The sequence below is a fragment of the Solanum tuberosum genome, unplaced genomic scaffold, assembly GCF_000226075.1.
Source record: "Solanum tuberosum cultivar DM 1-3 516 R44 unplaced genomic scaffold, SolTub_3.0 scf00098, whole genome shotgun sequence".
NCBI lineage: Eukaryota > Viridiplantae > Streptophyta > Magnoliopsida > Solanales > Solanaceae > Solanum > Solanum tuberosum.
Window position 1 is genome coordinate 1,447,237 of NW_006239026.1, and position 8,381 is coordinate 1,455,617.

The window sequence follows — 8,381 nt, forward strand, 5'->3', positions numbered from 1 at the left end:
TTTTACAAAAAATAATTATCCATTTTCGATAATTTTTTCTTACCATCAACGGAAATCTTTTGCAAAGTTACTCTAACTTTTAAAAAAATGCGCCAATTTGACATTATTTTTATTATTGTATCTACATTAAATCTTTCTTCTTGAAATTTCAAAAAAAAAATTGATAAAATTATATTTTATATATCCAATTTCATATTATTATTTTTCCTAGTCCTCCACATAAATGACGATGATGTTTTTTTTTTTATCATCGAGAGACTCGCTAAGTTAATCAGAAAATTGTTAAAATTCAACACCCACACCCATACATAGTCAAACACAATATAATAACAAAGTAAGAGCGTACCTTCAAACACAATTTTTCAAGTATTGTGGAGAATCGTCTTCGCCTTGCACAAATTTTAATAATAAAGTGATAAAGACGAAACCCTAAGAATCCTCTAACATATACTTATCACAATATCTTTTCAGATTGATGTAGTTACGACGTATTCTATATTATATAAACCAACAAGAAAAGGACTAACACGCGATACCTAATTGTACAATATGTTGTCTGGATTGTACTTTTATTTAGGCTTTGACAATTGTACTTTATAGCCAACAAGTTCACATAGCCATTACTCACTCCTCCCACACCTTAACCAAAATTTTCTCTAAGTTTGTCTTCACTCGAAAGTCATGGTTAGTCCCTTACTTTTTCTATTTTTGCAAGTTTTGCTTTATACAACTATCTCCTTTATTTGAATTGTCTCATTTAAGCTTCTCCATAGGGTTCCTCTGGATAGATTTTTCTATTTTAGTTTTGCATGTGTTTAAACTAGAATTTTCACGATTTTGATGGACAGTCTCAGCTACTTAGGGGCCGTTTGGTTACTGGTTAGAGTTATGCATGTATTAGTTATGTAGGGTTTAGTTATGTAGGTATTAGTTATGCAGGATTTAGTTATGCATGGTTTAGTTATGCATAGTTTAGTTATGCAGCGTTTAGTTATGTGGGTATTAGTTATGCAAATATTAGTTATGTAGGTGTTATTTAGTTACGAAGAGATTACATTACATGAATTATTAACTATTGAATATTGATTTTAATATAAATTAATATATATTATTTACAAATAAAATAAGTAAGTAAATAGTATAAATTCTTCCTTAAAAAATAAAAAAAGGAATTTCTCTCTACTTAACTAGGAATTCTGTGTTTTTTTCTCTTTGTTTCTTAATGTTTAAAGCTTATAAAAATAAAATACTATTAATATATTTCAAGTACATTATACTATCCTATTTTATATATTGTAAATTTCTATCAATATGATGCATGTGTTGTTTGTACATTTTTAGTATACCAAATATATAAATTATATAAAAAAATTAATACATAATAATTAAATATGTGGATATATTTAGTAATATATAATGTGAATATACGATTAAAATATGCGCTATCAAAATTATACATTCCTATTCATAATATTAATAAATATTTATATTTTGATTTTAAATGAAAACAAATAAAAGTCGTTTGTATACAAAAAGAAATAAGAAACAAAAATAGTTGGGAAAATGGAATAGTTATGTAAAGTTTTCAATAAAAAAGATTTAAAAATAAATTAATAGGGATAAATGTGTAATTTATCTTTTTAATACATACTAATACCCACCTAACTTATTCCACCTTCTACCCTGCATAACTTATACATAAATTCCTTCATAAGTTATGTAGGTATTAATTATGTAGGATTACAAAAAACACAACCAAACACCGTATAAAATTAATACATGAATAACTTTTATACAATATTTAAAACTTATCAACCAAACATAGTATAAGTCATGTTGACTTTTCAACCTAATAAAAACCTTTTACCAAACATAGTAAAACTAATACAATATTTTATACATGAATAACATGCCCTCTTATACCGTAAACAAACGACCCCTTAGTGTATTATTTCTTAGTTTTAGGTTTGGATCTAATTTTTTGATGATATTTTATTTTTCAAGTATTTTATTTTCGTAGTTCCCACATCATCAAAAAAAATTGTGACGCTTTTCTTAGATGTTGTATATCTTTGTTTTTTTTCTTTCCATTTATTCATTTGTTGGTTCCTAATTTGTTCACTTGTAAGCACTACAATTCGACCAATGTTCTAATATGTTTGTAATTTTTTGCTCGATATGCATATTCTGATTTTTGTTTTTGTTTACTTTGTTTCTTAAGAAGTTTGCACCGAAACAACGAGTTGTTTCATTTCTTTTTCTTTTGTTTTCTTTCACTCAATTTCTTTGGTGTTGTGACATTGAAATAAATGAAAGTAACTATTACAATATTGTACACCCAAAGTGTTTGATGATATGTCCGAGTCAACTAAATAATTTATTGTATTTTTATTTTCACAGACAGTGGCGGATCTAGAATTTTAAGGTTGTGGGTGCTCGAGTCAAAAATATAAAAAAAACATGTTAAAAGTGATATTTGAACTCGGGTTCAGCAACACAAAAAGAGACTTAAGCACCCCCAAGAGCCAATGGACTAGTTAAATCGATCATTTGGTCATTGGATGCTTTATGTTAATTTTATACAAATACCTCTTAATTTCTATATAGCTATATATATTTCGAGACGAGGTTAATGGGTGCTCGAGCACCCGGAGGACACCATGTGGGTCCCCCTGTTCACAGGTGTTCGTCAAGATTCTCATTAATAAGGTACAATATTTAGTACTAATATTTGCATTGGTTGTTAATAAAAGTGTACAATCATTTTTAGGTTCTTGAGAATTACTTCAATAGTTAACGTAAAATTGTAGAGATACTCAGTACATAAAATACCAATATGACTTGGGATATATGATCCTTCTTGAATGTAATCAGAGGCCAGGATCTCGGTTAGATGGGTGTACGATTACGAAAAAATGTATCTCTAATATAAATTTGATCGATTTGACTTTTAGTTTGTAATATGAATCATTAAAGTTTAAAAATTATAGATCCAAAATATATAATACTACTAGTTTTAAATTTTAATATACACATTTGATTTAATTATATAAAAAAATTTACAATGCTAAATTTTTTAGGAATTCTCAATGTAACACACTTGAAAATTTTGAAAGAATAAAGGAAAAAACAAAAGAAAAATTAGTTGAAACGACAAAAGTGTAACTGATAACCACTTGGAAAAGTGTTACTCAAAGAAACAAGATAGATATAAGATTTAAATTTCTTATCTCACTTAGAGAAGTGCACCCAATCATCATCGCATTTTTATATGATACTTTGAACATGGGTTCACACATCTATATTTAAATATTTTTTTAAAAATATAACACTACTATATATATGATCTAGAGAGGGAAGCATAGATTCACGTGATCAACCCACGGCACCCCCTCTAGATACGCCTCTGTTATGTAATAACCACATGTTGTAAGTCAATATCGTATGACGGGGACCAAATAAAGATAGGTTCAAAGTTTTTGCTTCTATGCTATCCATCATTAACATATCATTGAATTCCCTCTATGAAAATGTTAAACCAAGGTAATTTCTTACTTCAAGTTGTGACCTATTCTTGTGTGCTAAATTCATGTATCATCTAATTGAGTATAGAAGTAAAAAAGCCACGTAAAGTAAGACATCAGAAGTGATACAATAAACATTAAAGGGATAAGAGTCTGAAAAATATCTCAACTTTGGTCGGATTTGCTGTTGCGATATTAAACTTTCATGAGGACCTATTACCTCCCTAGACTATTTAATACCGTATTTTAAACATATATATTTGCCCACGTGGACATAAAAAATAATGCAAAATTATAAATAGTAATGTGTCCACGTGGGCACATATATACCTTTAAAATACACTATTAAATAGTTCAGGGGATAAAAAATACGGTATTAAATAGTCTAGGGAAGTAATAGATCCTTATGAAATTTTAGTATCACAACAGCAAATCCGACCAAAGTTAAGATATTTTTCAGACCCTTAGCCCAACATTAAATGAAAACACCATTAGCACCTCGATCTGCCAAATAGAATACGGCATGTAGTAAATTTCTTTTGCATTTTCTTTTAAAGTTCATGAATGATACTCCATTCGTTTCAAAAAGAGTGGCCTAGTTTGACTTGACACGGAGTTTAAGAAATTAAAGAAGACTTTTGAATCTTGTGATCCTAAATTAAAGTTATGTCAAATGTACAAAATTGTCCTTTAATCTTGTGATCTTAAACATGCCACGTGAAAAACTCAAATGTACAAAAATCTTGTGGTCCTAATAATCTTGAATTATTATTTGAATCTCAATTTTCTTAGTTATCTTTTGAAGCTACTTAATTTGTTATTGCAATATTCTTTTGGTTCAGTACTTGCATATGGATAATTTCTTCATCTTGGCCTTTTGTCATGTCTTCTTATATTCACCAATATGGTTAATATAAGAGGACTTCTTTTTCATTTTCTCTTTTCTACCACAAATAAACTGTTCCTTTGCCACTACAGTGACTGGCTTAAAATACTATCTCCTTCGTTTAAAAAAGAATGACCTCCTTTTCTTTTTTAGTCTGTTTTAAAAAGAATGACTTATTTTTTTTTGGTAACATTTTAATTTCAGCTTTACACGTGACATGTGTAAAGCCACAAGATTGAAAGGCAATTTAGTATATTTGACATAACTTTAATTTAAGACTACAAGATTCAAAAGTCTTTTTTATTTTCTAAAAAACTTCATGTCAAATCAAACCAGGTCACTCTTTGTGAAACGGAGGAAGTATTAGGGGTTCAATAGTATTGTTGCTTTGCTCCAAGTTTTTTTCCTTTAATTTTTTATAATCATATATTTAGTCATCATTAGGAATTTGAAACTTCAAGTCAACGTTATTCTACGTGTATTTCCTCATAAAACAAAACATATTTGACATCTGTTATTTGTCTGTCTAAAAAATGGATAATCACATGAAATTCATGATCAAAATTGTGGTTTAACTAATATAATATACACTTTTATCATTAATTGTAATGATGTGGCCCAGGTTTGTTACTTTTAACATTTTATTAACATCAAGTAATCCTAGGCTCTCTAGGTGATGGGCACATGCATCTTAGTGAATTTGTAGAAATTTGTGAGGGACTCTTAATTAATCTCTTCTCTTCTTTTTTTCTATTGGGATTGAACTACTACTAGAAAATTGAATTTGTTTATAACAGTAGTTATAATTTACCATCTATAGGTAAAAAATAATTAGAAATGAATTTACAGAATATTAATCTATTACCAAAGGTAGACTTTGCACTGTGTGCAACAAGGTATTATTGCTTACATTCCATTTCTATTCGTCCAATTAAATAAACTATGTACTTGCTTTTAAAGTTGATACAAATTCTTAATTAAGGGTGATAGAAATGATGGATGAGTAAGCTCCATAGTCAGAAATTGATCTTAGAAAATATGTTTTAATTTTCAGGTGTGATTCACCTCTAAAATTGAAAAGTTAAAAGATCATTGACACTGACACAAGCGATGCAATAAAAAAAAATGAATTTTCATACTGTAGGTGTTCTGTGGTATTAGAAACTTCTCCCCTCATGTTCGCAGGTTAGCTTCATATTCCCTATGAATTAAAAAGACTCAAAGTAGAGACTTATAAATAAAAGTATTAAGTGTGATGCAAAGAAGATAGTTATGTCTCTAAATGTCAAGACGAAGAATGCGGTTACGTACGCATCTAGGTTCAGACTAATAAAAATTCAACAATAATAAAAAAAAAGCAAACCATGGCCTGTAGATACAAATTATCCAAAAATATATTAAGATAAGTATAAGTCAATAAAAGTGACCGTGCTAGAACCACGAGACTCGAAGGATGCCTAATACCTTCCCCTCGGTCAACAGAATTCCTTACGCGAATTTCTAATTCGCAGACCATATAAAGAGTCATTTCCTTTGATTAGGGATTAAACAAAAAGGTGACTTGGAACACCTTAACTCAATTCCAAGTGGCGACTCTAAAAGATAAAAATAATCTCTAATCAATACCGTCACTTTAATTGGAAAAACCCTATCCGCGATCAAAAAGGGGTGTGACAATTACAACCTGAATAAATATTATCACCTGGATAATTTTAAAAGACAGTTTCTTTTTATTGATAACAAGAAAGAATAGAATGATTTTCGACAATTAAATTTCAAATTTGAAAGATGATTACATAACTTGACGAGGACAAGGAGCAATAATAAGAATTTTTATGATCATATGCTAATAGTTCTACTTTCTTTATTAAGATGCATAGTTGACCTTTTGTTTTAGTTTCTTTATCAATGAGTTTGTGAGTATGTCTACTTCATATATTATAGGTATTTTTTTACTTGAGGACTACAACTTTTTGACTTGACATACATTTTGTTGTATCTTGATATTAGCTATCACATATAATATGATAGAAGACATAAAAGTTTTCATAAGATGTATTAAGATGATAGGTTGTACTTGGTGGTTAAACAATTTGTTGGTTTGGGAATTGGTGACTAATCATACTGAAAGAATGATGTTAATGGTAGTTTTAAAGAAAAAAAAAGTAGTCTTTGGTGGTACTCCCTCTGTCCCTAATTACTTGTTCACTTTTTTTTTTTTATAATTGTCCCTAATTACTTGTCCATTTTGACAAATCAAGAAAGGACAATTTGTTTTTACCTATTATACCCTCAATTAAATGACTAATTACTTTGAAAAATGTAGAACTTTTCATCCACTTCATAATTAATAGGGGTAAAATGGTAAACTCATTATGTCATTAATTATTTTCTTAATATGTGTGTCAATTCAAAAGTAGACAAGTAATTAGGAACAGAGGGAGTAATAAGTATGACTTAATTCAGGTTAGTAACACTCTGTTTGGATCATTGTTACTCATTGTATTGTATTGTATCGCTACCATACCTACAATGTTTGTTTTGATTGTTACTTAAAATGTATTGTATTGTATTGTTAAATTTCGTTGTTACATAACAATGGAAACCCCCATTTTATGGAACAACCGATTTTGGTGTGTTCCCATTGTTACTTAATTTCTTTTTCCAATTATATCATGGCATAATATTTCATAATATTTTTTTACCCTTTACCCTATATTATTTAATTCTAGTCAAACCTCCTACCCTAGAAAAATTAAGAATATTTTAGTAAATTTATAAATTGCAATACAGTATGATAAAGTCAAATCAAACAATAAAAATCTTATTAAACAACAACAAATAATACAGTCTAGCTAAATATTGCATCTACCATACAATACGGTACAATATAGTACATTATGAAATAATGGGTAACAATGATCCAAACAGATTGTAAGAAGATAAATTTCAATAGATCTGATCTCTTTTGGGGGTATAAATATTGAGGGTGATACAACTTCTCATTCAGAAAATTGGAAAAACATTATCTATGAAGATGTTAATCCCACAACATTTCATAAATTATCCCAAATTATTCCTATGTGAGTAACACTTCATTAATTAGCAATTACTACTAGGCATAAATCTCTGACAACATATATTAATGTCTTCTTTATTTAACTAGAGGGGCGTGGCCCGTGCTAGCACGGGCCCAACAGACTCTCACAAGTAATATTTCTTTTATAAAAGAAAAAGGATCCCTCCTCTTCATTTCTCTTTTCTCCATTTTCCCAAGTTCTAGTTTGGATTAAAGATATATGTCATAGTTTAAAATTAATGATTGAGATCTAAATGATTAAAGTAAAGTCCTAACCATAGTTATTTGCTTCCATATATTTGCTTCTTAAATATTTTTGCAATCCAAAAATCCTAGATTTACATTATATTTTTCCTAAATATATTTAAAAGAATTTCTTTTCTTAATTACTTGAGTAATTTTTTTGCTGATTTTTATTTTTTTCCCTAACGTTTGCCATTCTCAAATAATATTTGTCAAATAAAATATTAAAAATTGTGACCTAACATTTTTTTTTCTAATTTTAGAATTAAAATAAATTGTCACTCAACTTTAAATTCTTTCTTACTCCCTAAATGGAGTCCATATTGCTCTATAGACATTGTAGCTCTTAATACTCTATTAGAATAATAAAAACGTTTTAACTTTATTGTAAATTTTTTCAAAGAAGTAAAAATATTTAGTAAAAGTTTTATATGTATATGCAGGGCAGTAAAGAATTTTTCTAAATATATTTAGAAAAAATATAATGGATTGCAAAAATATTTAAGAAGCAAATATATGAAAGTAAATAACTATGGTTATGACTTTACTTTAAACAATTAGATCTCAATTATTAATTTTAAACTATGACATGTGTCTCCAATCCAAGCTAGAACTTGGGAAAAATGGAGAGAAGAGAAATGGAGAGGAG